Below are 9,677 nucleotides of genomic sequence, written 5' to 3' on the forward strand. Positions count from 1 at the left end.
AAACATCTGAGATTTCAGATAGTGGACAATGGCAAACAGAAAGTACCCCTTTTAGAACAGGGTACATTATCTGTGATTATTTACTCAAGAAATTATTAGAGCTTTCTTTAGCTCCACAGGGGTAAATTTTGACTGGAAACCCCTGTCAAAAAGGAGGAAATTACACTTGCAGTGCAGAGATACCATAGTGATAATATTTGATACAAAACTAAAAAAGAGCCTCAGACAAAATCTTTAACCCAGTCTCAGTATTGTTGTAGCCTACAGGAAAGATCTTCAACCAAAATCGCAAAGTTAGACTGACAGTAGTACTTTTGGATGATTGCTTCTATTCATCAGACTTCCAGTCCTTAGTCACATCAGGATGAAGAGGGTTACATTGTTCTTTCTGTAATGTAAGCATAGAAAAAAATAATGTTGTCCTATTTGCTTATTATCAAATTTGAACAGTTCACTTTGGAAATATTAAGCATTACCCCAGCTGAACTCTCCTTTTTAGGCAGTAACTGGCTTCCATGCCTTCCATGGGATGCTGGAATCAATATAGAAAATTAGATGGGAAAATGCGTGTTAATCTATTAATTTAATCTTCATTTTCAAGTCATTATGCTAAAATATATATATTGAGATTCCAATAAATTGGAAAACTGGACTTTTTGTCTTTTCTCCTGCAACCAACTCAGAAATCCGGAAGTCAAAGTTTTGCCTTGTCACAAGCTATAAGTTATGGTGGCACAGCAATATCTTTTACTGCCCATATAAAAAAGAAAATTACTAACTTCATCCTTGCCTGGTGATGCAGTGAGGTGCCCGAGGTCTCAGTGGTTTCACTTCATTTAACATGAGGAAGTAGAAAACTGACATACAAAAATTCCCTTGAGCCATCATTCATAATTGTTAAAAAACCCACAAAAACAAAACAAAACAAAAAAACCCAGACAACAACACCAACATTTTGAAAGGTTTTCTGAGCTATCCACACACTGATTATTATTCAGAGAGCATTTTTGTTCTACAAACTAAAGGTCTTCCACATTTGTTATGTAACTTTCCATTTCAGTTTTCCTTTGTATTTTGATAATGTATTTAAGTTTACCCTTTAGAGCCATTCTTTGTATTCTCTGAGATTGCCAATCTGCTTTCTCCAAGTATTGCTGGGGTTGCTAACTTTAGTATTGAGGCTTTCTTGCCTTTTTTCAGTAAAATCATCCAAACATTTTAGCAAAGATGTCATTGCTGCCGTGAACCCAGGCTCACAAATTCAGTGACAGAGAAAGCTGTAGGACTCTTCAGATGGAATTCTTGTAGGTAGACTGCATAGATTTGCAATATATAATTACAAAGCTTACAAGCCTCATACTTCAAGTATTGAATTTCTCTACATAGGATATTTTCACAGGAATTGTTGATTGTGCCATGGAAGTTGAAGTGCATGGATGTAAGGCACCTAGAATTACTTAAAATAAGTTAAAGCAAATGCACAAATATAAATGATTTGTATGAAACACTGATGTCAGTATCAGCATCTTCCATGAAGCACTGAATGTATCAGATGTAAATGAAAACTGTGCCATGAAGGAGAACAGGGAAGTTCTTGGTAAGAGAAAATGAAAAAAGTTGGATGGATTTGGAAGGTACCACTATAACTCTGAAGAGCCCATATTCCTTTTTATTCTTACTAGCTACTAAGAAATTTATGCTGTGCCTACTGATCATTTCAGTCAAAGCAAAAAAGTAACGAGAGTGGCCAAATACCAAAGAACAGATGAAACAGACAAGTGTGCTTACATATGCATTAGATGAGGAGAAAGTCGAGAAGATTTGATTTTCAAGCTTTTCCAAGGAAGCTATAAATGAAGGCAAGTTCTAAATGGAGTTCATTAACACTAAAAAAAAAAAAAAAAAAAAAAAAAAAAAAAAAAAAAGGGTGGGGGAGGGGATTATAACTGTTATTTGTTTATAAGAAGGATTTAAATTAATGACTTTGTAGAGCTCTCACAGAAATAGTATGTATGCTTTTAAACTTTACATTAATGTGATGCATCAAAATCTCAGCTTTTAAGAAGGAAAAAAATTCTCCCTTCATGGCTGTAAAAAATAAGCTGGAAAATGGGATCCCAGAAGGCTTAAGATAGAAAAGTGAGTCATAAGACATAAAAAAGTTAAAAATATAATTCTATTGATTTTTATAGCAACTTCTCAGCTCTTTGATGTCTGTATGAAAAATCTATGAACAGTTGTCACAGAGGGACCTTACTTATGGCAGGCAGTGCCTCCGTATTCCTAAGTTCAGTAGGAAGAGACCCTGAATTCAACATCACGGGAGCAAGCTGGTTTACTTCTTCCCTACCTCTCTGTACCCATGGAAGAGAAATTCAGGTGAAGAGCACTTAAGTAAATAAAGGTAGGATATGCCACTGTTACCATTTTCTAGAAGTTAAGTATTTAGTCACACGGACAGTCAGTGCAAGACAAATGAACTTATGAATGACAATGCAACTGACCTGCACAGAGACCTGACTTACATTGGGATGAATCATGCTTGAACACTGGCCAGACTTTTTCTCTAGTTGTTACTGCAGCCAAGATAATCAGGTCAGGCAAGCTGTATCTCTTTTAGGTGCTTCATGTCAGGTGAGAGGACTAATTACAGGCTATTAATCTTTATTCAACAGTAGTAACAGCTGTAAGGAAACTCTTCATGTGACTTCTAGGAAGCTAAATGCATAATCTTGAGTTTTTGACATAAAACAATAAAGCGGTTCATTGTGATGGGTATTTTATTAAAAACAGCAAGCTATAATGTGATGTATGCAAGATGAAGATATTCAGAAAAGCCTACAGAGAAGTAGAGAGTCTGTCAGTGGTATCTGTTTTAGTTATTAAGCCCATGTTAGTTAGAAAATTTCATCTACCAAGCCAAATACTGCCAATTGGTATGGATATTGCATTATCATTTTCTGGCATTAGAGAGTTTGCTAATTTGCTCAGTTACTGGTAACAGAGGAGTAAGGAATAAAATATTTTTAATATAAGGATGTGACAAGACACTATCACCCCTGTATTTTACCTGTAAACTTTTGACAACTCCAGAAACATTGTTGAAAGGCCCAAATATAGGGAATTTGGCAGAAGGCAGTTCCTCACAAAAAAAATAAAATAAAATCACTTGGCAGCCTAATTCCTGGTCTCATTACCAATATAATGGCACACCATGAGTATCAAAGGAAAGCTTCTTTCCCCAGGGTCAAAACTATATATTTTTTTGCATAGTCTGGATCAAATGGCTATTTTCACTTGACTTCTCCCAGTAAATCCTGGTCTGTCATCCTGAAGAAGATACTAGCTAGGAAGTTGCCAGACCAGAGGGTGAAAGTGGGCAAAATGACAAGCAAATGTGAAAAAAGTCTCACATAGAGAGGTGTCAGGCAGCATCAGGGTGGAATGCCTGTAACTTCCCCCTACAGCTAGCAGATGCAAAAAGCACACAAAACTCCTACTATCATTGATTATGTGTTTCAGATATTTGAGAAAGTAGCTTCCAAACGCATGGCGTGGCCACAACTTACATAAAAATGCTCTAAATATATTGCTGCAAGCATGATCTCATGTTCAGAGATCATGTTTAATAAAGCCTTGTGTATTTCCTCAGGATGGTTGTCTCAGGAGATGATAAAATACTCAGTCTTACAGATGGCTCCCATTCAGAGTAGCAATTGCTAATTGAGTCTATTTAGTTATCAAGTACAATCAAAGCCATGTTTTCTGAATCAGTAGGCACCAAACAGAAGGAGAAAAGCTCTCTGCACATGGCTTCAAACCCCATTCACACTGGGCTTGCTGTTTGCTTGAGCTTCATTTTAAGTGCTGGTTCTAGTGGTAACCTTTGTGTTTCTAACCCTGTTGCGAGGGTTCTGGGGGTGTGTAACAGCTTGTGCCCCCCACTGCTATTTCTGTAGCACTAATCAGACCTCTCTACCTCACAGATGCAGGAAATACTTTTCTGCTTGTAAATCTGTGGCACTTGCATTGACCACAGAGAAAACAGATAAACTTGAGCAAAAAAACCATATATGTAGGTCTAGGAATTTTCTATTAAATACATACATATATTAAATATTAAATACATGCATATGCATACCTTGTGTGTCTCTGAGTTATAATATTTGAGACAGTGGGCTCTCAAACTTCTTCCATGTGCCTATGTGCTACCTCATGGTAAAGACTATGATTTTACTCTCATTCTACAAAATGGAAAAAAAGTTTTAATGCAATGAATTGTATCTTTAAAATTAGGTTCAAGATAAAATGATGAGCAGTGGCACATAGCTGCCAGATTCACCCTGTCAGCTCCAGATCACGTGCCACAGCCTGGAGAGCACTGGGCCCTAGGTGTCTAGGTCCTGCCTGTTTCATTAAGCACTATGAAGCTGGCTGTCAGTTATTAGCATGCAGAATATTAGCAGCACCATACCTGTCAGAGAGAAAAAAGGGCCTTCAAACAGCTATATCACTGTAATCCGTTCATCGTTTTATTGAACTGAATCCTGATAGGGGGTTTCTCAAATGCATGTGATGCCCCATGCTGTTAAGAGTTTTGTATTTTGATCTCAGATCGTGCTGAAAGATTTGTGCCAGCTCCCTTTTGGTTGTATATCTGAAGTTGTTCAAAGGCAGAGGTTATTTCTTCCAGGGCTGAGAGTAATTTGCACTCACCATGTTGCTCCAGAGACACCTGTTTTGTGGTTTGGGGCATCTGAGAGGGAGTGGGAGTGGGGATGGAAACTCATCCTTCCATTTTGCTGAGCTTGTGCCACCAGAGGCATGCCCTGCACTCCTGTGATTCTCTTTCTGTTGGCTTTTCAGTCTAGACCTGGGCCACAGTGCAGTGAAATCAGCCTACAGTGAAGGTGAAGAATGAGGCCAAGTTGCAGATTAGAGAGGTTCCCTTGATGACAAGCTGTTGTATGTTCTTTGCAGGGGTGAGATAGTTTCATGATAAGAATGCTTTGCATGTAAGAATTAAATGGAATGTGCAAATATACTTTGGTATCTTTCTGAAAGCTTCAGTACTATTCAGCTACCAGTCCCCTCTTTCCACCCCTCCTTCATCTCTGTCCTATTTAAACCATTGGCTGAAGTTCCTAGAGCTCTTTAGAGGCCTTGGCAGAGGCTAAATCTGCTTGAATGCCTGGTTGAATTTCTGTATGGAAATCTGGAAGGCTGGCAGGAGACATTTCTGTGGATATTCTCCTTGTTCACTCCTCATGTCCCAGAACACAGTAGAACCTTAAGTGCATAGAGGTCATGTAAAAGTGTCTTTATGCTGCCTCAGAGTTCAAATTTCTTGTCTTCTGCATCTATGGCTTCCATCTGCGTTTGCGTCTTCTATGTCCAGGTGCACAGGCAGAGTTTTGTCACCTCTGAGAGATGATAAAAGGTAGCTCGACTGGTCTTTATGTAGCTCATCAGAAAATACAAAATTTCCGGACGAATCTTAAGATGCACGAAATTGGATCTTATGTATTTTTCTAAGTAATACATGCCTGATTTTAATAGTTAGTTAGTGATTTGTTACAAAATGTTGCAATATCCTTCCCAATATTGACTGAAAAAATTGTAAGGCTGTAGTGCCAAGAAAATAGCAAAAAATATTGATAAAAGCAGAGGGTTAGCGAGAGCAAGATCCTTATGGAGCATGCCAGTAGAATATAGACTCAATATTTCCTTCATGGTCTGAAGGGGCCACCAACCTTTGGTAAGATCTTTTCATGTGGAAGAATAATCCTTATTCTGCGTTATAAACCAAAAGCTTCCTGGACTATAGCTCTTTTGTGTGTGTGTGTGTGTGCATTCTATGTATTTGATTTACCACGTAAACATTTTTTCCATCTCAACTTTTTTTTTTTTTTTTTAAGTAGTTTCATTCTCAATATTTTGGAAACACCTACATTTACAGAAATACAAGGTCTGTACAGGAATACATCTGTAACCAGGAAGTTGGATTTGCTAAATGTTTTTCAAATTCTCACATTGCCTCACAGTAATGTCTGAGCAAACACAGCATGAGCAAGAAGATGTCTGAAAACCCGATGAATAACTGGGTGAAACATCAGTCCTTGCAAAGAGTGGCCTCCAAAAATTCCACCAAGATGTATAGCAGGAAGACTGAGGAAAATAATCAGATTTCACGTGTCAGTTGTGACCCTGTAACGCTTTGGGATAATATGGAGCCACAGAAATGCAGTTTTTCCAACGTAAAAAGCAGATTCACTGAAAACCTTTTCAGAAGAATATTTTCTTGCATTTTTATTTTGAAACCCGTTATTTTTGAGGATATGATGTGTCCTGACAAGTAGCTGAGGTGCTGTTGTGATAGCACAATAGTAGTCCAATGTTCTGGCAGACTAGTAAAAGCAAAAATTCAAAAATGTCAAAAATTAAGACCAATGGTAAAGTGAATTTCCATGTTTTTGATCTACCATACAGAAGTGAAATTTTATCAAAAGGAGAATGGAGGCAAATGTGGTTAGGATATAGACCAGAAAGATGATAAAACTAATCTACCAATCTTTAAAAAATGATATTTTCAGCAATTTAGACAAACAGAGCTTGTTTCACTTGAACTGGGGTATATATCTCAGATAATCAATAAAGACAAAACTAAATATTGGAGCTCAGACTGTTTGTGAGGAGACTATATGGAAAGTAATCAGTGAGCTATTACAGCCATTTGCTGTCACAAACACACTTTGCAGTTGTACTTCATGTGAAATTTTAGTGTTGGAACCCCAAGATTTAACATTCTTGACCTGAGTACTGGCAAAAGGGGAGTCAGAACAAGTCTTTGTTAAACAACAAGTGCAGTCATCTGGAGCAACTATTTTTGGTGTGAGAGCATAATATTCATGAAAGGGACCGTGTGGTGGGATGATCTTTTCTAACACACAAATGTACAGCTACATGTAAGCACAGAGGGATGTTCATCCCATTTCTAGATTCAGAAATCACTTGCAGATTCAATTGGACAGGAAAATATTTAAATTCGTCCATGCTCAGTACAATTTTTTTCTGTGTAATTTTACGGACCTTGGCATTTGTCAGCATTTGTATCTATGTTGATGCCTCACTAAAAGGTTTTTCTGTTTCAAAGCAAGCCAGAGCAAATCATTAATATCTTTGTGGCAATTGCATACAAAGTCCACAAATTAAAAATCTTTTTAAGAACAAAAGTAACCTGAACATGAATTTCTCTGCAGAATGATTTTTTATTACTCGTAATGTCCAAAGGCAGTAGTTCACATTCTGAACTAATGGCCTGTGAAATGTCATTTAAAAATAAAAGATGTGTTTGAGTCAGAGGAATAACATCTTTGACTGTCCTATGTTTTTTTCCCCAATGTTTTGAGAGTCATTTAATTTTTTCTTCTTTTTTTTTTGGAAAGATACTTGATCTCGTTCTAAAAAAGGACAGACTTAATTACAGGCCATAGCTTTTTTGTCTCAATTTGCACGATTTTGACAACAGTGCTTTAAATGGAGGGACACAAGTGCAGCTTAATTGAAATTCTGATGATGTTTTTTACACTAATTGATACCCATGTTGGCAGACTGAGCTCAGCCACCCAGGAATGAATGGACAGGAAGAATGAGACTATCAGCTTAGCCTTGCAGGTGGTCTTTCCTGATCAAGATTAAAGAACAGTGGCAGGACACTGCAGGAGAGCCAGCACCGTTGATACCCTATGCTATTCTCATTTTGTGTTTAAGCACAGGATTTTAGTGTTCGGACTGAGATTTTCAGTCTGGTTCCATTTGCAGTAGTAGTAATAATAAAAATATCTAGAAGTAGACTTAGAATGACTTAATTACAATGTATAAGGAGGCTGGCAAAGAGAAAACACTAGGTAGTCTGGGAGAAAAAAAAAAAAAAGATTGTTTAGAAATAATAATTGACCTTGGATTTAGCATGAATTGAGATTGGTATGAAATACAGATTAATAATGTAATAAAAGTATGTGTTAACTACTTTGAAACAAACTTTCAGGGCTATGGCAGATTCTGTATCCTGCAAAGACTTCAGATAGATGCTGGCTGCCTAATACAGGATCTTGGGCTCAACACAAATAAAACTTGCAGGATATACCTTGGCCTAGAATACTCAGAAGAGCAGAATAGTCAATCTTGTGTCCTAAAGGCTATTAATCCAACTAATACTTACTTCTTAAACAGTTTTTTTCATCAGCGAAACTCAAAGAACTTAAAAATGCAGATCGGTAGTAGTATTCTCATTATACACAGACACGGACGGTATCTCAGTGAGGTTAAATCACTTGTCAGAAGACATTTAAGAAGTTAACAGCAGTAACAGGAATACACACACTGTCAAATTCTGCTTTATCAAATGGGCATGGTGATAGGTGGAAAAAAATCTCGCTTATGAAGTAACTTTCCTTTCATGGTTTTTTTTTTGTTTGTTTTTGTTTTTAAAGGAAGGGAATAATATCTGGCAATTAAAAATAAACAATGCCAAGGCACTAGTTTGAACTAGTATAATCTTTTCTCCCACTGGTTTTGGGATGCATATAGCCCAAGCCTTATTTCAGTAACTTCAGAATCCTTCTTATAGAAAGCCATTCTTGAAGGCAGTCTTATCCCATTTGGCAAATGTTTGCATGAGGAACTTCTTTTTCTTTTTTTTTTTTTTAAATTAAAGAGCATAACAATAAATGGCCTAGGGTTAGGGCAGCAACTGCAGCAGTTTACCTTGATAGTAAGAGAGGCTTTGTTGAAACTGCAGGGCTAAAAAAGCTGACATGGCACTTAATCTGTCTTTGTGATAATTGAAAATGAGATGGCCTATTGGCCTGGGATGTGCATTTGGTTTTTATGGAGCTGCACCAAATCAGATCTTAAGGTGGAACATATAAATGTCTTTTGTATGATTGTGCCAGACTATTTCTTGCTGCTTTTCATTTCATAAGGCAGAAAGACGGCTGCTATAAACTCTGGCCCAAAACCTGACAAATTTCTGTTGAGGACAAACTATATAAGATAGTATGTAAACAGACGTGCAAGAGATAATAAATATATGTGTATAAGCATTTTCAAATGTAGTGAGTGTTGTTTATATCAAATTAAATATCTCTACTGCAGGGGGAATACAACTGCCAAGATTTTTGTACTTGACAGGCTGTGCCAACATTTAAATTCAGATGCTCCAAAATCCTGCAAGGAGAAAGAGGAAAAAAGCCATTTTGAATGAATATGGAGTACAGCCTGTCCTCCGTAACACAGTGAAATGTTCCCTGGTAACTAAATGTGATCAGTTAGCAGTTCTGAATGCAGTATCACATTCATCACTGATGTTTATTAATATTATATTTCTAGGGCAATAAATCCAAGTTATTGTTAAAATGATATTGTTCGCATGAACTAAGGTTCATTGACCTAGAATTAGGTTTAAGAATAAGTTCTTTTCCTAAGACTGAGTGTCTTGCATGCACGTATGCTGATGTACATTTTCACAAAGGTGCATTGGTATAAATTTGAATTTAAATCTCCCTACTCTACCTGCTGATCATAGATAGCTGTGCTTTTTTAAAACACAATTAAATCCCATTGTTATCAATTGTCTGCAGCTTGAAGAGCTCACAGAAAGGCACAGCACTACCAGA

At 37.0% G+C, this 9,677-nt stretch overlaps 1 long non-coding RNA gene across 1 annotated transcript; it reads right to left on the reverse strand.

The window, feature by feature from the left end:
* Positions 1–209: 209 nt before the first annotated feature.
* LOC125690449 (uncharacterized) lies at positions 210–2,570 on the reverse strand. Its single transcript, XR_007375682.1, has 3 exons — positions 2,505–2,570; positions 477–532; positions 210–388 (listed from the first exon to the last, which is right to left on the reverse strand). It is a non-coding gene; the product is annotated as an uncharacterized LOC125690449 (long non-coding RNA).
* Between the last annotated feature and the right edge of the window lie 7,107 nt (positions 2,571–9,677).

The sequence above is a fragment of the Lagopus muta genome, chromosome 3 (genome assembly GCF_023343835.1).
Source record: "Lagopus muta isolate bLagMut1 chromosome 3, bLagMut1 primary, whole genome shotgun sequence".
NCBI classification, from domain to species: Eukaryota; Metazoa; Chordata; class Aves; order Galliformes; family Phasianidae; genus Lagopus; species Lagopus muta.